At 40.8% G+C, this 22,308-nt stretch overlaps 1 pseudogene; it reads right to left on the bottom strand.

The window, feature by feature from the left end:
* Positions 1-1,119: 1,119 nt before the first annotated feature.
* The window catches only part of LOC101408955 (peptidyl-prolyl cis-trans isomerase FKBP8 pseudogene), a 31,444-nt pseudogene continuing 10,255 nt past the window's right edge, over positions 1,120-22,308 (bottom strand).

Genomic DNA, 22,308 nt, shown 5'->3' with positions numbered 1-22,308 from the left:
CCTGCCCCTGCCTGACGGAGGGCAGTGTTCGGGTGGGAGAAGGGTACAAAGGCCGAATTAGGGGGTAGGGTGATTGTGGGGTCAGGCACTAAATCTAGCTTTGGGTGATCTGGGATGTTCTCCGGAGGAGGTGCCAGCCAGATGAGTATTTGCGTCTAAGCAAAGAGGAAGGGAGAGCATCTCAGGCAGAAAAGACAACCTTATAAGGCACAGGGGAAATGACACAAGACGTGAGTGGAAGGCTTCAGCCAACTGGATGTCATCATCACACAAAACGTGAGACAGAGAGAGCTAAATGGGAAAGCTGGAGATCGAGGCTGGAATGGGATCACAGGAACACGCAGAGACGTGAGGAAAGTGTTTACACTTAAAGAGTGCAACTATGGATGGATGGAACATTCTGGTTGCCACCTGCAGAGGATTTGTGAAGGCAAAACTAGGAACAGGAAAACCAGCTATTGGCTATGAGACATCATGATGGTCAAAATTAGGGTGAGTACTTAGGGCCTTCTGGTAAGCAGATGCCAAGATAGATTAAACATGCCAGACATTTATTGGAGAGGGAGCCAGAGAAATCGGGAAGAGCTACTGGCTGTCCTGCACTCTGACAGCTGTGAAAGAAAGGGGGAAGGAAAGAGGGCAGGGTGGGAAGAGGTTCAGACGGCAGCACAGCTCCGGGAAAGTTTCAGCCAGGCCCACAGGGAGACTACAAGCCCAAGTGGCCTATAAAAGAAGTCCTGCATCTTGCTGTAACGGGTCTGCAATTTTTTTTGCTGGATGGGAGGCTTTATTTCTCTATGAGTGGGGAGCGGGGAGCCTGGACAGAGGGTAGCAGGCAGGGCAAGAGGGGCTGGAGCTTCACAGGGGAGCCGGAAGGGCTGCCCTCAGGCCTGCTGGGAAAGGGAAACTGAGGCCAGTTCCTGTTGAGACCTAAGTGGGGCAGTGGAAGGACTGGGTCTGGAGGAATGAGGGTCTCCTACCTCTGGACTGGACTTTCCTCCTATAGGGCCTTAGTCCCTCCTGCTGGTGGCCCACGCCACCCCAAGCCTTGCCCCACCCCCAACCATGGAAAGGACAGGGCTAGGCCAGAGAGGGCAGTGGACAGGGAGCCTGGGGGAGTTATGGGGCGCAGTGTGGGAGGGGGTGGCGGCCCCCTGGGTGGTCAGCTCCTGGCAGAGTTGAGCATGCCCCCCAGGGCGACAGCAGGGCTCCAAACAGCCACTTCCGTGGGATGGACCCCTGCCCTTGCCAGGACGCTTGGCAGGCAGCGGCGGGAGTTGGCCGGTGTCTTCCGGCCCAGGGCAGTCTCCGAGCTCCGCTGGGCCACGTGCATCCTCACCAGCTTGTAGAGCTCTGTGTGGACGCCTTGTTGGAAGGTTCCGGCTTTGGGGCCGCGCCCCGGATGGGGGTGGCCTCTCCTTGCGGAGCCAGCACCTCTCTCTTGCGGAGAACACACCATGTGGTTGGCACGGTGAGCCGGCAGCCGCGATGCCGTCCGAGCACCAGGCCGGAGTGCAGCGCTGCGCGCCCCGGTCCAGCCTCGGCTGCGCGGCCGCCGGGGCTGCGGACACTTCCCCTCGTGCTGCAGGACCTGCTCGTCCTCCGCGAACATCTCCTCCGCCGTGGCGCTCAGCGATGGCCTTGATGGTGAGGTCCTAAGAGTTGGCGGCCAGCGCCAAGTTGCCCGCTGGGAGTGGGCATTGCCGCAGTCCCGCTCCTGTTGGCCACGGGCACGTGCTTCGGCCCCGTGAACATCTTCAAGTCAGGCTGGTCCATGGCAGTCAGGCTGGTCCATGGCAGTCCGCCGGGTCACCTCCCAGCACAGGGCCACGTGGCGGCTGTAGGGCTCCTGTCCTGGGCCCTAGCTGTACTGAGTCCGCAGCGACCACAGCCACGTCTGCAAGCTGGACGCTGAGGTCCAGGGCCTGGAGGCCGTCGCAGTTGCCCCTGTGAACACCAGCTCGGCCTCCTCCGGCACCAGAGCGCCATTCTCCAGGCACACCTGCAGCTGATGGGTGACCTGGCCTTTGGCTGCCAGTTCGAGCAGGGCCACCTGGGACCAGCACCTTCTTACTCAGTAACCCATTCCCCAGATGTCTGGTCACTTGTCCAGGCCAGAGCGGGCTTGGGCTCAGGCTCCATGGCAGCCAGGGACTCTCTGGCCAAGGCCTGGGACTGCTCCGGCTGCCTGGCCTCCTCCAGTGGGGGCTGCCCCAGGTCCTCGAGTGGCAGTAGCTGGCTCAGATTCTCCTCTCCCTCCTCCTCCCCTTCTCACTCCTTTTCCTCCTGGCCAGGCCAGCACCTTCAAGTCCTCAAGTGGTGGGACCCCATCTGAGAAGGGGTTAATATCCAAAAATATATAAAGAACTCATACAACTCAATGGCAAACAAACAAGCAATCCAATTTAAAAATGGCCATAAGATCTGAATAGACATGTCTCCAAAGAAGACATACAGATGGCCAACAGGTCCATGAAAAGATGCAAACATCGCTAATCATCAGGGAAATACAAATCAAAACCACAATGAGATATCATTTCACACCTGTTAGGATGGTTATTATCACAAAGACAAGAGACAACATGTGGGGCAAGGATGTGGAGAAAAGGGACCTGTGCACTGTTGGTGTGGATGTCAGCTTGTGCAGCCACTATGGGAAACAGTGTGGAGGAGCCTCAAAAAATTTAAAGTAAAACTACTATATGATCCAGCAATTCCACTTCTGGGTACTTATCCAAAGGAAATCAAATCACTGTCTTGGAAAGATATCTGCATCCCCATGTTCATTGTAGCATTACTTACAGTAGCCAGGATGTGGAAACAACATAAGTGTCTATCAATGGATGAATGGATAAAGAAGATGTGGTATATATATACAAGGGAATACTATTCAGCCATAAAAAAGATGAAATCTTCCCATTTGAGACAATATGGATGGACCTTGAGGGCATTATGCTAAGAGAAATAAGTCAGATAGAGAAAAACAAATACCATATGATCTTATTTGTATGTGGAATCTACAAACAAAACAAAACAAGAGAAAATCAAGCTCATAGACACAGAGAACAGACTGGTGGTTGCCAGAGGTGGGGGTTGGGGGTAGGCAAAATGGGTAGAGGTGATGAAAAGGTACAAACTTCCAGTTATAAAATAAATAAATCCTGGGGATGTAATGTACAGCATGGTGACTATAGTTCATAACACTGTATTGTATATTTGAAATTTGCTAAGAGAGTAGATCTTAAAAGTTCTCATCCCAAGAAAAAAATTTTGTAACTATGTAAGATGATAGATGTTAACTAGAATTATTGTGGTGATTATTTCACAGTATACACAAATTTTGAATCATGTTGTACAACTGAAACTAATATAATGTTATATGTCAATTATATCTCAATAAAAATTATTGATAAAAAATAATAAAAATAAAAGACCTTCATTTTCCCAATACTCTACAGTGCAAAAAAAAAAAAAAAAAAAAAAAGGGAGTAACTCCCAGGAAACACGGCCTTGGTGTGAATATGGTGGTAGATTCAGGAGGGAAGGAGCCAGGACTATCAGTCGTCTGTGCTTTCTACACAGCTGGAGGTCTGAGGGGTGCACATGCCTGCCTGTTACAGGGACAGGAAGGGACATATAGAGGGCGGGAGTCTCGAGAAGGGGGGTTTGTAACTGATGGGATATGGAGGAGAAACAGAAAGAGGAAGGACACAAGGGCGGCTCTGAAGTTTCTGTGTGACCCACTGGACAGCAACACGATCGATGGAGAGAGAATGGGGAATTTATTAGGGGTGGAGATAAACTCCTCTTTATCAGATTGAGTCTTAAGTGTTTTGGAATATGTATGTGGATAGAATCAGCTCACAAGTGAGAAAACAAATCTGAAGACACACGGGTTCCCAATGGGCCTTATCTTTTTCCTTCTCCTTAGCTATATATACAGATGCGCGTAAGGATGAAGCTATTTGCCCGCCAGAGCCTCAGGTTGAAGAAGCATTCAGTCTGAAGTCATTTATGCGATGCAACTTGATAAATTTAACTGTGTCAAAATTAAGTAATTCTGTTCAACAAAAGATAATGTTAAGAAATTGAACAGGAAAGCTGACAGAGGTCAAACAACCAGAATTTATAAAAAATTTCGAGAAATTTTTAAGAACAACACTAACAACCCATTAAGAAAATGAACAAGGGCTTATATAGGTACTTCATGAAGGGGGACATTTAATGCAAATTAAAACAAAAGGAGATATGCTCACAAATCCACCCCAACTGTTAAAAGGAAGAAGTCTGCCCATATCGGGTCTTGGCAAGGATGTGAAGCAAATGAAACACTCATATACTGCTGGGTAGAATCCACATTGGTACAACCGCTTTAGAAAAAGATTTGGTGTTACTGAAGTTAAAGACCCATGAGACCTGTGACCCAGCAAATCCACTCTTAGGTTTACATCTCACAGAAATGCCTGAAAGTGTACCACAATGCACGCACACGAATGCTCACAGAAGCATTAGAATTAGAAACAGCCCTGAACCGTAAATGACCCACCAGCAATAGATTGGAGGAACAACTGGTGATATATTCACAAAATGGAACGATACTGAGCAGTGAGGAGAAATCACAGCTACACGCAACACCACGGGAGAAACTCAGAGGCCGTTGACTGAACGAAGCCAAACACAGAAGAAAACACGCACGGGACCCTATTTATATACAACTAAAGTCCCAGCGACACTGTCCTGTTTAGAGGTGTGTTCTTAGAGGTTGAAATGTAACGTGGCTTAGCAGTTAAGTGCGCACGCTCCGCTACTGGTGGCCCGGGTTTGGATCCCGGGCGCGCACCGACTCACCGCTTCTCCAGCCCTGCTGAGGCCACGTTCCACATACAGCAACTAGAAGGATGTGCAACTATGACATACAACTATCTACTGGGGCTTTGGGGAAAAAAAAGGAGGAGGATTGGCAATAGATGTTAGCTCAGAGCTGGTCTTCCTCAGCAAAAAGAGGAGGATTAGCATGGATGTTAGCTCAGGGCTGATCTTCCTCACAAAAAAAAAAAGAAATGTAACAGAAAGCAAGTGTGTGGACTGTAACTGAGGGGGGCATGTAGGGTTCACAGTCATGTTGGCAGTGTTTCATTTCTTCATCTGAATGAGGGTGACACGAGTTCTCAGTGAGCTGTACATTTGTGTTTTATATACATTTTCTGTATACTTGTTATATTTTACAATAAAGAGATAAAAATCAAAAAGCAAAAAGAGACAAAATAAATACCTTACTTCCCCCAGAAGAAAACTTATGAGGTAAATTTAGAATATGAACATCTCTCAACATGGAAGTCTCATCCTAGGAAGCTAGGAGTTCATTTTTACAGGTAACAATTTGAAATATACAGGTTTTGGGGGGATTTTTGTGAAAAATAAAACAAAATAATTTCTCTGAGTCACAGGATTTTTTCTCTTACCAAAAAGCTTCAGTAAACAGGAAAAATATTGCAGAAAGAAATATTTTACATCTGATTATACTTAAAATTTATAAATAAACAAATGGAGGCAAGTGTACTCTTCAGTTTGACTATTCCCCAAACACCTAATTAGTATCACAAGTGAGAGAGGAACGGAGACTTCGAGGGTGGGTGGAAGACAACAAACCCCAGCACAAACCACTGGTTAAAGTGGTGTTCTCCACACCCATGAAAATGAGACCTCGAGATGATTTAGCCTTCTCTACATCCGGAGAGCAGGATCCATGCTATTTACGAAACGTGAGGCAGAAATTAATTGAATCCCTCAAATGCAGAGATGTCTATCATATTTTGCTTTAAAAAGAAATATCAAGTACATTTGGGGGGTCCATGCTAAAGGTTACTCACACAAGAATTAGTGATTCAGATCATAAATCTATGGCCATGTTTATCTCCAAAAAATCATTTGAGATTGTATTCTCAATAAAAGAAATGCCCAAGATTGTTCAAGCTCACATTTTCTTGATGTATTAGTTCTTCATCTGGGTTCTGAGGTAGTTTTGGGGTAGTTTCTTATCTCCGTGCACCATTTTGTTTTTCTTTTTAACCAACTTCAGAGAATGTGGACAGTGTGGATTTCCAGCAGATGTCAGTGTTGGTGTTTAAAACAATGTGGGAAGTCCTCCAAACCTGGGGCCTCACCTGGAGGATGGACAGTGTACCGCGCAAATCCTCAATTCTCGCGAAGTGTGGAAAGGTACTCCAGAGAATTTTGTTCTTCTGCATTTTCTTCAGAAGTGTATTACTGTAGGTTAGGAAGTAGATACGGCTTCAACAATATTCTTCTATCCCTTTGAGATTTAACTTGTGCTAGTTATACATAAATTATATGCATTTATTCTTCCTCCTGTTCCAAAAAGCTATTTACTCTCTATTCCTCTCTCTGAATTTCTTCCCAGAACGATGATATTTTTTTGGCTTGAAGAATTGCAATGTGTTTATCTCAGAAAAATATTTTTTAGCACCTAGCAGGTACCAAAGAAATAGAACAGTCTAGCTGCCTTAAAGAAAGTCTTGTAATTATGGGGTTAAGTTCTGTCACAAGGTGTGAACAAGCTACCAAGAAAGCACAGAAGATGGGGCAACAAATCCTGTCTGGAGGAGGAGAGGCGGGCTTCACTGAGGAAGGGATTTGGGGCCTTGAAGGATGAATATGAGCTTTCCAGGGAAGGATTTTCAGAGAAGAAATGACATGCAAAATATTAATGAATGTCGATCCTGCGTACAACTTTGACACAAGTGATTTTAGGTCATAGTCCCGATTCTTTGGGGACTATATTCAAGCAGTTAAGAATAGTTTGAGACTAGAGACCATTTAATAAGTGGTGAAGAACACAGAATTTCGAGTTTACCTAGATTCAAATACTTGCTTTCCAGTTATTAGGTTATGATTTAGGAAAAAAATGTAATATTCTTGTGCATCAAAGGAGATAAAAATGACACCAACACTTCATTGGATTGTTAAGAAGATTAAGTGAAATAAATATAAAGTATTTAGTGTACTGTCTGGTGTGTGGGCATAGTAAGTTCACAAAATGTTAGCTATTATTAGCAGCTATTTTATCTCATTAGGAATAAATGGGAAACATACAAGAAAGTTGACATTGAGTAGAGGTACTCAGATATTAATTGAGAAAATAAGTGAATCAATCTTTTTTCTTTTTTTTTACTAATAGCTCACCAGCATTTGATATTTGCACAGAATTTGCTCTGTCCTTCAGGAAAGATAACATGTCAAAACAGGCTTTTCTAACAGTTGTCTGTTCTGCGTGTCTTGCTGTGTGGTTTTGGATCATATTCACATGGTTATCAATGAAGGACCAACTCAGGTTCAAGAGCGCACCAAGAGAATGGCAGTCTTAAAGAACAGAATGTGAGGAATTGCTTCAATGCAACGACAGTGCTCAAGCAGAGAAAATCAGGGGTATTGAGGACTTTGCCAATACAGGCCTGGAAGACAACATCCCACTTGAAAAGACTGATCACCCAGCAGTCTGCTTTCCCTTTTGTCTTGTGAAGACTACTAACTCCTTTCATATGTCAGAACAACTAAGAGTGAAAAGCATTGGTTGAAGGACAGAATGGGAATCATATCCTTAGCTCCCAAGTTTATTGTCTAGGAGGTCTCCATCACTGTGAGGCAGGTGAGTGATGGGGCTTTTTAAAGTTGGGTTGACTACGTGGTTCATGATTATGTTTATTTCATTAAAGTGATAGTATTCATAAAATTAATTAAAAGGAGAGAAACAAGACGTAGAGAAGAAAATAAAATTTCCAATTGTAAGGATGAACAGAAGTCCAGTGACCAAGCAGATGTACCTTACACTGATTTTCCAGGCAATCACAGTGAAAAGATTGATTGAATTGATTACTCAAATGAAAAAAGAAACATATTTCAACAATAAAGTTTGTATACAGAGGCAAAAGACCGAGAATAGCCAACACAATACTGAAGGAGAAGAACACAGTGGGAGGACTGACACTACCCGACTTCAAGACTTACTGTAAAGCTACAGTAATCTAGACAGTGTGGTCTTTGCAAAAGAGTAGACAGCTAGATGAATGGAACAGAATACAGAGCCCAGAAATAGACTCACACAGATGTAGTCAACTGATCTGTGACAAAGGAGCAAACGCTATACAATGGGGCAAAGATAGTCTCTTCAACAAGTGGTGCTGGAACAACTGGACATCCACATGCAAAAAAATGAATCCAAACACAGATTTTACCCCTTTCGCAAAAATTTCCTTAAAAGAATCATAGACCTAAATGTAAAATGCAAAACCATAAAAGCCCTAGAAGGTAACATAGGAAAAAACTTGGATGATCTTGAGTATGGTGATGCCTTTTTAGATGCAACACCAAAGACATGATCCATGAAACAGTTGATAAGCTGGACTTCACTAAAATTCAAGACTTGTGCACAGTGAAAGACAGTGGCAAGAGGTAGAAGACAAGCCACAGACTGGGGGAAAATATTCGCAAAAGACGCATCTGATAAAGGACTATTATTCAAAATATACAAAGAATTCTTAAAAGTCAATAATAAGGAAACAAACAATCCAATTAAAAAGTGGGCCAAAGATCTTAACAGACACTTCACCAAGGAAGATATGCAGATGGCAAAGACACATATGAAAATATGCTCCACATCATATACCATCAGGGAAATGCAAATTAAAACAACAGTGAGCTACCACTACACACCTATTAGAATGCCCCAAATCCAGAACACTGACAATACCAAATGGCGGTGAGGATGTGGAGCAGCGGGCGCTCTCAGCCACTGCTGCTGGGAATGCAGAATGGTGCAGCCACTTTGGAAGACTGTTTGGTAGTTTCTTACAAAACTAACCATACTCTTAACATATCATCCAGCAATCATGCTTCTTTAATTGCCCAAAAGAAGTGAAAACATATCTACACAAAACCTGCACATGGTGTTTATAGCATCTGTATTCATAATTGCCAAAACTCAGAAGCAACCAAGACGTCCTTCAGTAGGTGAATGGGTAAGTAAACTGTGGTACATCCAGGCAATGGAATATTATTTAATACTAAGAAGAAATGAGCTATCAAGCCATGAAAAGGCATAGAGGAAACTTAAATGCATATTATTAAGTGAAAGAAGCCAATCTGAAAAGGCAACATATTGTATGATTCTAACTATATGACATTCCGGAAAAGGCAAAACTATGGAAACAATAAAAAGTTCAATGGTTTCCAGGGACTGGGGGAGGAGAGGGATGAATAGGCAGAGCACAGAGGATCTTTTAGAGCAGTGAAAATACTCTGTATGATATCATAATGATGGATATATGTTATTATAAATTTGTCAAAACCCATAGAATGTACAACACCAAGAGTGAACCATAAAGTAAACTACGGTGATAATGATGTGTTAAAGTAGGTTCATCGTTGGTAACAAATGTTACCACTCTGCGAGGGATGGTGATAATAGGAGAGGCTATGCATGTGTGTGGGGACAGGAGTATATGGGAAATCTCTGTACCTTCCTCTCAATTCTGTTGTGAACCTAAAACTGCTCTAAAAAAATCATATTTTAAACAAGAGAGAGAAACAAATCAGTCTCTCAAAGAAACCCAAGTTTTCACAAGAGAGAAATTTTGTATCATGAGATTTTGCATAGGGAACAGGGAGTTCTGTGATTCTGAATATGCCCAACAACCATCTTGTCATAGTTTTCCTCCCTCCTAGCTTACTCGATGTATATTTGGATAAGTAAAATGGCTCTGCAAAGTTTTAAACACACTTTTGAATTCTTCTTTTCTTAGATTCAAATTCTAATTATTCATAATGAGAGTAAGGTACTCTCTTTACCTCTCCTCTTTTTGGCTGCATACCATCTCCTAGCTATATGAACTTGAATGAGTTACTCTCTATCCATGCACCTTGCACCATTTCTCCACATTTAGAATGAGAACTAATATTAGCCACTCTTTGGTTGGGATTTTAGGAGTTTAGCAATTTTCCAAGAGGAAATACTTTCTCCTTTTCCATGATAAGATAAAGGTGTTAACACAAATAAGTTTCATTGGCCCTGGAAGGATTTGATCAACTCAAGCTGATGAGAAGCACTGGAAATTAGCTATCTATCCTTTAGTTTAAAACTTGAAAATATGAATTTTGACTCAACACATGTGACTTGTTTGGTAGATGAAATCATTCAACATGGGGAATACAGAAGACTAAACAACAGGAGGTAAAGTATTGGGAGCCTCAGTTCTGAAAATTGGTATAATTTGTGGATAGAAAATATGGGATTTACCTTGACTTTCCTGCCTTTGGCTCTGGGAGAAAAGGTCCGGGTGAGAATCCTGACTCCTCCTCCCTCAGCACCAACCGTCCTGGTATAGCATGTGTGCAAAAATGCACCTTTATTTTTTCTGTCAAATGAATTTTCTTGTACAAAAAGCCCTCATTCTGCTTGATGTAAAAAAAAAGAAAAACTAAAACTAAACCCATTTGATTCTAGTCAGTCCTAGATGACACAGTCAATTTAGTGATTGAGCTCTCACTGTCTAGTCCATACCAGCATTCTTCCGTGATAACTGCATTCCCAACCAACCCCTGGCAAGGACACATGTCTTGCACACATCCCTTGCTCCAGAACCCTCATTGAGGCTGAAGGAACCAACTCCAGGCTTAGGTTAATCATTCCCTCTCTCATTCAACTTCTGCCCCCTTTCTCTCGGACATTGAGAAGTCTTGGCTTCTCTCGCACACCCCTCTATGGTGCCCAGAAGCTACAATTTGTTTTTGACACCTTCACAGACTTCTAGATTCCAGCTTTCACACCATTTGTGGAGGACATCAGCAAGGCTGGCAACCACCAGAATCCGTGGTGGATTGGTGATTCACAGGTCTTCTCAGCTCTTGTGTCATCCTCCAACGGTTCTGAGAAGTTCTACTGCTACCCCAAAGTCCACCCAGATACAGCCTGGGGTGAAGGTGGGAAGCAAGACATAGAGAACAACCAATGTCAAATGCTCTCAATCTCCCTTACTTTATAGGAAGTTCATCTGGTCTGGAGCTGGATGGAAGAAGGAAAAACTAGTTCTGGCTGATAACTGTCACTTCCTAAATTATCCTGTCTTAAACCTTGATGGTAGGTTCAATCCAAAAACTAAGAAGTTTCCATCTTTGATCTCTCCTCACTTTCTTACGCCTCTTTCCTGTGCAAAATAGCTCATATCTTTCAGCCCAGAAGAACATCTCAAATTATTATCCCACCACATTAGTTTATTGCAGTTGGCCTAGAAGCTGGTGAAGTTGTAAGAACAATCTCAGTCACGTTAGCAAGTTGATATCTGCAGTGGCTTTTGTAAGAGGAAAACTTTCTCAAACTCAATTGTATTTGGCATATACCTTAGGATAAAAGCTTTGTAATTTATATATAACATAACTTCTCCATAAAATATTTGTATTTCCTGTGATAAAACCATTCTCAGAACAGGAAGAAGATATGTTATTTCCTTTTTTTTTGGTGACAGCTTCTTTGTAGCATATGCATCTGAGCATTTAAAAAAATGAGAAAAGTGTAAGTATAGAGGATATCCTTGAGACGTGTGCAAACCAAACAGGCTTAGAAGTCATCTTGCTACAAGATGACATATTAGTTCAGAAGAATATGTATTTCTAGAAGTGTAGAAAAATATCCTGTAGTTTTAGTATTAGCTGGAAAATGCAACTGCATCATAATGGTAGTAACACTAAGTACTAGGTGTCACTGTGAACTAAACACTGTGCCCTGCTTTTTTCTGAAAATTTTTGTTTGAATTAATTCCTGCAATTAACCTATTGAGGCAGGTATTTTTATCTCCATTTGGCAGATGAGGAAACTGAGGCACAGAGAGAACATATGCCCTGCCAAATACAAGATTAATAATTAACCAGGAATTCAAATGAGATCTTTCTGACTCCAGAGATCTTGAGAAAACCTTGAGATTCTGAAGACAAATGTCACTGGTCTTGATCAATTTTAAATTCTGGTTAACCTGATTTATAGCTGTTTTATTATTTTTTAATAAAAATTGGTTAACAATTATTTAAATCCACAAAAAACACTTACAGAAATTATGCATCTGGTTTACTCAGTCAGCATTAGTTTGGGTTAAAGGACACATCAGGATGTATCACCTGTTTTAATATCAATTTCTCTTTTTTAGGGAGAGAACAAGTGAAATGCCTAATTATAAAGATTCTTTTGATTCATTTGGATCCTTAAGCACATTTTGCAAGAAACCACTTCTAGTCATTTGAATTCTAGCAAATGAAAAAATTACTTACAAAGAACTATTAACGAAAGAGAAAAGAGATCTATCTTTAATCATAGATATATAATATTTTAAGCTCAAGGTAATATTTTTATATTCAACTTACTTGAAACTTATATTTGTAACGTTTTTCCTATAAAATCACCTCCTAATATTTTAGCGTATTTGGGTGAGGCAGCTTCTTCTTAATCCTGACTGTTTTCTAGTATTGGGTAGCCCTACAGAGTTCCTTCATTATGCACAATATTTATTTGCTTCCATAGAAGGTGGACAGCTGTTTCTAAAACCGTTATGTCCTAGAATTTGGGAAAAATAAACCTTGAAATTTATATTTAAGTCATCCAAATTCTTTATATCCTAACCAAGACAAAGCTCAGGCAAGTGCGCACATCAGGTTGTCCTCTTCAGCAGGAGTCTGCTTGGAGGCCGATTAGGGAGAGAAGCCGCCCAGTGCGCAGCTTGCAGACCTACTGCTCTTGGGGAATGCGCGGCGATGACACAGCACACTGGGGATCGAAGGCTTCGTGTTTACAGACAAATTCAGCTCATGATGATGCCAAGGTGACACGAGAGTTAAAGTAATTTACCTCTCAGTCCCACGTTTCATTAGGGAAAATGAGACGTGAATATATATCTGAGGAATAAACAGAAATGGTTCTGCTTTTTTTTGTCTGAGATATTCTTTTCAGTGGAAAAAAAAAGTTAGAGGAAGAGAATTTGGGTACTTTCTGTAAGAACTCCACTTTATGAGTTTTATACAGATGATAAAATTTAATTTAGAGAGATCTTTTGTGATCTTCGGGTTCATTTTTCAGAAGGATTATCAGAATTTCTGAGTCTCCTGAGTCTCAGACAAGTTTTTGTGAAGTTTCCTCGTTTAACATCAAGGAAGCCAACAAGATCAGCAAACCATGTGTCAGCCTTTGTCTGCATGTGTCGATGTGTCAATGTGTGTGTGTGTGTATGTGTATGTGTATGCTTACTAGATTATTTAGATATATAATCTCATATAATCAAAGGGGGGCAGCTTTTGTTTTTGTTGTAGAGAAAAAAACTACTAGTTATTTACAGCCCAAACTTAAGTAGGCATTTCTACCTTTTAAGAGATGTGGCAAATTCTCATCAATAGGGATAGCAATCTGCCCCTGAGTTATCAAACTGTTAGAATGCTATGCCACAGATGCAAATGTCTTTTGCAAGTTATTGTTTCAGTCACCTAGAAGGGCTGAATTCTGCATCTTGATCAACCCAAGTGCAGAGACACAAACAGCCTTAAGAGATAAGATGTAAGTCAGAGTCACAAGGGAGCAGGAATTATGAGCCTGGGTGATCACTGGATCCCGGCAATGCGCAGAAATCTCACGGGAAGACATGGTAAAGGAGGCAGCGTGTGTGGGTAGGTGTATTCAAATCTGTGCTATGTGTTCATGCAGGTGTAATATTGTAATAGGTGGTCTAGCAGTTAAAATTCGGTGCTCTCATTGCCATGGCCTGGGTTTGCATCCCGGTCAGGGAACCACACCACCTGTCTGTCATTTGTCATACTGTGGGTGCTGCATGTTGCTGTGATGCTGAAAACTATGCCACCGGGATTTCAAATACCAACAGAGTCACTCGTGGTGGACAGGTTTCAGCAGAGCTTCCAGAAGAAGGACCTGGCCACCCACTTGCAAAAAACTTGGCCATGAAAACCTTGTGAATAGCAGTGGAGCGTTGTCTGATAGAGCCCCGGAAGGTGAGAGGATGGCACAAAAAGACTGGGCAGGGTTCCCTCTGCTGTCCAGAGTGGCACTAGGAGTCAGAATAGAATTGACGACACTGACAACAAAATATTTTGATAAGAGTCTGACTTCATTTTTTGACGTTTGCCTACCAGCAGCTTTTAAGCCTCTCCCCTCCTTTTCGCCCTTCTGCCCTACATCTGGGCAAGCTGATAAGAAGACCTGTGCTCCCTCTTTTGATTCCTGCAGGAAGTTCAAGCCACACGGGAATTCTCACTGCGGCCCCACCCTCCAACCACCATAAAACCCGGAGCCAGTCTTCTTTCCCTGCTCCCTCAAATCACTTTTGGACTTGCTCTCCTCCACAGCCTCATTATGTGAGTAATAAACTTCTTCCTAGCCTCCCGGCGTGTGTGCAGCATCATTGGTCTCAACCTTCAAACCAAATATTGGCTGTAGGTCCATCTCCTTCCATGGAGTGACCCAAACAAATACGTGTGTATGTTTGAGTATATACAAATATTTAGTCTGAATTTATATGGAGACCTTTTCTTGTAACCTTACTATCAGAAAGAGATCTCAAGACTCACAGGAAAGGAAAGAAGAGACCTGAGTAATCTAAATATTTGCCCCAAGTCCATGTCTAAGACACACATGGAGTGAATAGTAAACAGCCAGCTAAAAAGTCGTTTTGGAAATTAAGGAGCTTCTGAGAAGACAGATAATCACTTTTAAAGTAGTGCCAGCACCTAAGTTTTTCTTTTCTTCTAAATGTCATTGAGATCTAACACCCCCCCCACCCCCCGCTTGGTATAGAGTATAGAGGGGCCTTAGATGACTGTGGCAGGGATAGATGTGGATCAACATAAATTCTTGCACTTGCCTGGCTCTAGTCCGAATCAAATCAAGAGCAGAAATGGATGAGATAAAACCAAATGCTGATGAAGTCTATACATAAAAACTGAACTTGGCACTGTTACAGACGGAAATCCCACGGATTAACTCTGTCGGCTCTGGTGCAAGGTAGCCAGATCGTTATGGACAAAGTATTATAACCAGATGCACTGGGTGACATTTAATCACATGATGGCCAAGAAAAATGGATTTTGTTGTGTGACAAATGAGGAAATTCACGGAAGTCACACGTTTAATATATGGCAGTCAGGAAAAGAACATTCCAATCATTTTTATGTCATCGGCATCAAGGTAGTTTCTTTAGAAAAGATGAAATTTTGAAAGCCTATCCAGAGTGGCTTTTCTGGATCATTCTACTTCCAGAGAAGTCTCTGAGGTGGAGGTCTTTGGACAGACTATCCAATTTAAATCTTAGGCTCTAAGAGAAATAATTGTTCCTTCTAGAGTACAATAAAACCCAGCCAACTCTCTTAGGAGTTATTAACATTTCATTGCTATATAAATGTTCAGCAGAAGCAGGAGGAAGAACTATGTTCAGGGAATAATTCTGACACTTTACAGTCTGAGGTCTTGTTAATGGTTATTAAAGGTTACATCCTCTGAGTGATTTATCCATCACAGTAGGATTAGAAATACCAAACAGGCTGAATAAGAGTAGCACTGCCATTGTGATTAGGTGAGCACTGAATTGTTAAAACCCAAGCAGACAATACCTATAATAGAGGAGCCACTGCAGAGCATTTTTAACCTGTCATTCAAAAACAGTCAGCCTTAAATTTATTGAATTAACCCGTTCGTTCTCTACATACCCCAAATATTCTTTTGGCCATCTCTTAGTGAATGAAGGAAAGCATATAAAGTCACGATAGCTCCTAAGTGTGGCACATTTTGGAAATTATACTGTTCTTAAAGGTCACAAATGCAGTAACTTTGGTTATACCAGGAGAAAGATTGTGATTATGTGAGAAAGAGCAAATAGCTTATGACCCACCTGCAGAGGCAATGGAATATAAGCCGATAAAGGACGGGAGGATAGAAATGTGTTTTCTTGGGCATCTCCTTAAACTAAATCATGAAATCAGCACCAGTTCAGATTATTAAGGACTCTACAAAACAAATGGTTTCCAAAGAAGAAGTACTGATGTCGGATAATTGTGCCTCTAGCAGTGTTGGATTAAAAAGTAATAACCCACTATCCATACTACTTTGAAGATAGAACTTATAGAGAATGAGCAGAAACAAAAATCAAGGCTACAGTTAATTGTTTTAAGAGACAGGAGCCAACAAGGACAGAAGAGTACTTTTCAGGGAGGTAATTAGGCTTGAGGGAGTCAGAATCCAATCTTGTTAACGGCGTGAGATTCTTTCTTCTTTTCCTCAATCAATTATTTAAGCCTATTTCAGGAAATTGCACAATGAATATAGTCAAGGTACAGAGATTTTGGAGGACATGAAATTGTCCAGAGATTCGATAAGAGCAATTTAGTCTACGCTGGAAAGTTTCCAAGGGATAAATACTTGTTAGAAGTTCTAAAATGGATTATTTTTTTCCAATTAAAGTCTTGGCGGGAATTAAGTAGTTTAGTAACTCTAAGAATGATAGAGCCTGAACGAGTCATCTGGAGGCATTTGACCCTCTATGTACACACCCAAATCAAGTCTTGGAAACCGAACACGAAGACAGCAACTATCCATTGGGCAGCTATTGTGTACCAAGTGCTCTGTCGGGTCCATTACCTGTATAATCTCATTTAATCCAAGGAAAGCTTTGTGAGCTTTTCTCTTTTTTTAAAGACAAGGACATTGTGACTCTGAGAGCTTAAATGACTTCCTGTGGTCACTCAGTGGATTAATGGAAGACAAGGACATTGTGACTCTGAGAGCTTAAATGACTTCCTGGGGTCACTCAGTGGATTAATGGAAGGCCCAGCTCTTACTCTATCGCCCTCCCATTTGTGGATTCACACAGATAAAGATGAAAATGTCTCTGTAATTCCGGCTCTTCAGTCATGTTGAGAGGTAAACTTGACCCCATTCTTTGCATGTTTTCTGGTCACAAGGCTGAAGCTAAAGCTCGGAAATGTGACAGGATGAATCAGGCCATTCCCTGACAGCTTCCTTGTGAGAGGTTGTTCTTATAAGTACGCCTTGGATTTGGTGATTTGTTGTGGTTAAGGTGTGTGGTATGCGGGGCCTAGTTGTGGTGTCAGCCCTAACCAGCTGTGTGACCTCTGGTAATTTACCTTCTCTACGCTTCTCTTCAGTCACTCTAGACTGGTAGTAATAATAGAACCTACTTCACAGACTGACAAAAAGAATTACATGAGATAATTTAAGTGTGGGTCAAGTGCCTGGTCTCTACCATCTGTTCAATGTCTGTTCAGCAACTGAACTTACCACAGAGAGCTGGTTTCCATGAGCAAAGGGTAGAATTGCTGAAAATGAGATGACAAGGGCTTTCAGAAGTTCTTCACTTGATTATCAAAAAATGATTACAGGGGCCGGCCTGGTGGTGTAGGGGTTAAGTGCTCGCGCTCTGATGTGGCGGCCTGGGATTTGCTGGTTCCGATCCCGGGCACGCACCCACGTACTGCTTGTGGAGCCATGCTGTGGCGGCGTACCATATAAGGTAGAGGAAGATGGGCACGGATGTTAGCCCAGGGCCAATCTTCCTCAGCAGAAAGAAAGGGGATTGGCAGATGTTAGCACAGGGCTGATCTTCCTCACAAAAAAAAAAATAATAATAATTACAAATATTTCCTTGTTGCTTAGCATCAGAGAGATCTACAAAGGGCTCATTCCTAAGGACAAGGGCATAAAAAGACAATTTTCAAAAGCCAATACAATAAAAAATGAAAAAAATTAAACCTAATTAGTGATCAAAGAAATGTACAGTGCAGTAACGCTGAGATGCCCTTTATCATTTATTAAATTAATCACCCTCAAGAAGATAGTACTCAATAATTTAAAAGTACAGTAAAGAAAATAACTTTGCTGATAAAAGGCATTGCTAATCAAAGGCAACATTTTGGAATAGTAATAATTAAATAAAATTTTTCAAAAAATATAGCAAATGTTAATTTTTAAACATCAATTCTACTTCTGAGAATTCCCACTAAGGAAATTATCAAAGAATGGGCAATCAACATAGATACAAATTTTTATAATAGTATTATTTAATTGAGTAAAAACTGGGAACAGTCTAATTACTCAACAAAAAATTTTTGCAATAACCATAGTGCCATCTCTTCTTGGCAAGTTAGGTACCAATTAAAATTAAGGTTATGAAGACAATGTGGCATTGTGGTAAGGTTTAGAGAAAAAAAAGTGTGATATAAATTGTGTGTAGACCGATTAAGGCTAAATGAGAAACCAATGCCTAGGAGAAATGATTGCAAGAAAATTCAAAATATTCATAGTTGTGTTTGAGATCATTATTCTTTTTTAAAAAATTATTTATATTTTCAATATTGATTGTATAATACTAGAAAAAACTGATTTTATTAAAACAGTGCAAGCAATAGTGGTAAGAAGGTAATTGTTCTCAGTCTTATGTGATATTGGCAGCTCTCATGACTAAGTCAATTTTATGAGTTCAGAAAGTGGTTTATTAATTAGTGTTTTTTATATGAATAAAACTGAGAAAAAACAAGAAGCAACTAATAAAATTCATCCAATCAGATAAATAGTTTCTCAAAATGAGTCAAATACATGATATAGGACTAATTATATGCAGGTATCATTGCATCAGTCATTGAATATGTTAAAACTTACACCAAATGATCGATATCTTTAATTTCACATGTCTAGGGACATTGGTAATTTGTTTTCTCAAGGTCTAGACATAATCTCTTGTCTTTGGAAAGGTTCTTTAGATGGGTCACTAACAATATGAGTACCGCTATTGTCTTGCCAAAAAAAATTTTTTTAAAGTCCATTTGACATCTCATTAATCTTAAAATATTCATCTTAAAGCTAGTATTATTACTAACTGTTTGGAGTCTCTTGTTTTCAACTCAGTTCCTCTCATTGTAACTCACTACGGGACTTTGAATTAAATAGTGAGGGGTGGAGGGGGAAGAATGTGGAGAAAAGTACAAGGTCAAGCGTTGTAGCAGATAGCCAGAGAGCGCTTCCTCCATAGACCTTCCCTTTCCAGTGACAGAGGAGCCTCTGAGCCTATGACAACAACAGATAAAACTTGAATCCAGTGCAAGTTTCAGCCCTAACTCGGTTAATTGCCTTCTGAAACCACCACCACAACCACCATAGCAACAACAAATCAATATTCTCCAGAGGATTGTTACAGGACTCAGCCTCTCATAATGTAATATTCAAAATGTCCAGGATACAATCCAAAAATACTCAACATGGAAAGAACCAGGACACCATGAGAAATTCTCGAGAGAAAAATAATCAACAAGTCAACAGATGGAAACTCCAAGATGAAGCAGATGTTGGACTTAAAGACTTAAAGCAATTATTATAACCAACGTCCTTCCCTTTCCCTCTGCTTGCTTCCTTCCTTCCTTCCTTCCTTCCTTCCTTCCTTCCTTCCTTCCTTCCTTCTACTTAATTTTGTTTTAATTTGTTCTTCATTTCCTATCTTCCTAAGGTAGACACTTAGATTTTTGGTTTTAGATCTTTCTTCTTTTGTAAAAGGAACATATAAAGCTATCATTTCTTTTCTGTTTTAGGTAAATTCCACAGATTTTGATTTGCTATGTATTCAGTTCAAATTAATTTCTATCCTCCCTTGTGATTTCTTCTTTGACCCTTAGGTTGTGCAGAAGTGACTTGTTTAATTTAATTTACATATCTTGGGGCTTTTCTAGATATCATATTGTATTTATTTGTAACTTTATTCTCTTAGAGTCAGAAAACAACTCCTCCAGCCTGAGCAACTTCCTTTAGCATTTTTTTTGTAGATCAGTTGGAGAGGAATTTCCTCATGGTTAATTTATCTGAAAATATCTGTATGTCCCTTACTTTTTAAGGATAATTTTTCTGGAAATAGATTTTTCAGCACTTTAAATATGTTTTCTGGCCTTCTTTTTTTTTTTTTTTTTTTTAATTTTTATTCCCCCAAAGCCCCAGTAGATAGTTGTATGTCACAGCTGCACATCCTTCTAGTTGCTGTATGTGGGACGCGGCCTCAGCATGGCCGGAGAAGCGGTGCGTCGGTGCATGCCCGGGATCCGAACCCGAGCCGCCAGCAGCGGAGTGCGCGCACGTAACCGCTAAGCCACGGGGCCGGCCCTGGCCTTCTTTTATTATGATGAAAGGCTAGCTACTAATTATATTGTTGTTCCTCTATATGCTTTATGTTATTTTTCTCTGGCTCCTTTCAATATTTTTTAAAATTTATTTCTGGTTTTCAGCAGTCTGAATCTAGTGTGGTTTTCTTTATATTTACCTTGTGTGTGTGTGTTTTGTTTTTTTGTTTGTTTATTTTGCTTTTGAGATTCTTGGATCTGAAAGTTAATATTGTCTACCAATCTGTGAGGTAGTTAGCCATTATTTCTTCAAACATTCTTCTATACCCATCTCTCCCCTCTCCTTCTGGAACTCTAACAACATGTGTGTTACGAGCCTTGGTATTATACCAGAAGACTTTGAGGTTCTATTTATTTTTCTTCAGTACTCTGTCTCTCTGTTCTTGGGATTGGCAATTCTTTTTGATCTTATAAATTTCATCAATTATCTTTTCCATCATTTTCAATCTGAAGTTGATCTCATCTAGTAAATTTTTCATTTAATTTTTGTATTCCAGAATTTCCATTTTTAAATAGTTACCATTTCTCTGTTGAGATATTATTTCCATTCATTGTTTTAGACAATTTTTTTCTTTAATTCTTTAAAAATATTTTTTCTTAATTCTTTGAACACATAATAGCTGCTCTGAAGTATCTGTCTGACAGATCTGTAGTCTGGCCAACCAGGAGTAAGTTCCCACTGACTTGTCATTTTTTCCGGATTGTATATTGCACTTCCCTCTCTCTTTGCATGTATTGTACTATTTGGTGAAAACTGGACATTGTAGATAGTATATTGTAGCAACTCTGGATTCTGTTATGTTCCTCTGGGGATTTTGCTGCTGTTGTTGTTGTTGTTGTTGCTGTTGTTATAGTAGTCAGGTAATTTTCTTGGATTCACACTGCCAGCGCAGTCTTCTCTGTGGAATGCAGGAGCTGATGACTTGGCTGGTTTCTCACCGCAGACAGCTGCTGCTTTTCTTAGCCTGGTCCCCTGGGTGTCTCCGCTGTGGCTGCATGGTGACAAGCTGACGACTCCGGCAAAATGTGTGTTTACATTTTTAGGCTCACTTGTCATGGCTACCCTGCTTCTGGAGATTCTCCCTTAAAATTCCAGATGCCCTTCCAGTGTCAGGCTCTTTTCTTTAATCTTGCAAACCAGTAAGTCTTCAGGTTTCTCTTGTCTGCTTGGTGTATGGGTCAGGGAATGCACTTGGTCAAAAAGCAGCAAACTCACGTATCGTACCTGGTGAACTTGTCTTGCAAGGCTATATTCCTCTTTGGTCTTTCCCCTCTTTGTTTGCCAGACACCTAGGGCTCTGCTTTACACATTTGTAGTTTAGTGGTCAGTCAGGGATTTCTGCAGAACTTAATATGCAGATATTGGGTCTCAGCACGTCTGCCGTTCCCTCATAGGACTTGCCTTTAAAATTCTCAGCTGCTTCTGCAGTACTGAGCTCTTTCCTCTGCGTTCTTGAGCTGGTTACGCTGTGTTTTCTCTTCTCTATAGGTGTCTGGGGAGCATACCCATGCATTTCTTACCTTTGTAGGGATAGTTTCTCAAGAATACAATTTCCCTTGGCTTTTGTTTGCACTTGAGTACTTTTTAGTGCCTTTAAATAGTTGGTTTTTTAAAAAATAGTGTGTTTCATTTTATAATTTTTATCTTTGGGAAGGTTCATATGACATCACTTTGCCGCCATTATCAGAAATCCACCCACACCCATCTGAAGCCATTGATCTGCCCTTCCTTCATAGTCAAGTTTCCGTTGCCTTTCCCTATCATAATGGTATTGAAGCTGGAAGTCTAAATAATCATTTTTAAAGAATTATATTGTCAAATAAATCTTGGAAAGACCATTTCACTATAAGCCGGTAGGTATGGATTCTAGTTTCACCTAACTTGGGCAAGTAGTTTGAATGCTGTGTATCATTGCTTTCTCTTCTGAAACTTAAGGAATTGAATGAGATATACAATAACTTCTGCCAATAAAGTTCTATTTTTTTTCCTATAGTCAAGTCAGTAAACAGACCTTTACTAATTTATAGGCATGATGATTATTTAAGCTAAGTTTTCCTCCTGTTTGCATTTTCCTG

Source organism: Ceratotherium simum, chromosome 5, assembly GCF_057802395.1.
Source record: "Ceratotherium simum simum isolate JZ-2026a chromosome 5, ASM5780239v1, whole genome shotgun sequence".
Taxonomy (NCBI): domain Eukaryota; kingdom Metazoa; phylum Chordata; class Mammalia; order Perissodactyla; family Rhinocerotidae; genus Ceratotherium; species Ceratotherium simum.
This window is presented reverse-complemented; position numbering and strand designations above follow the sequence as displayed.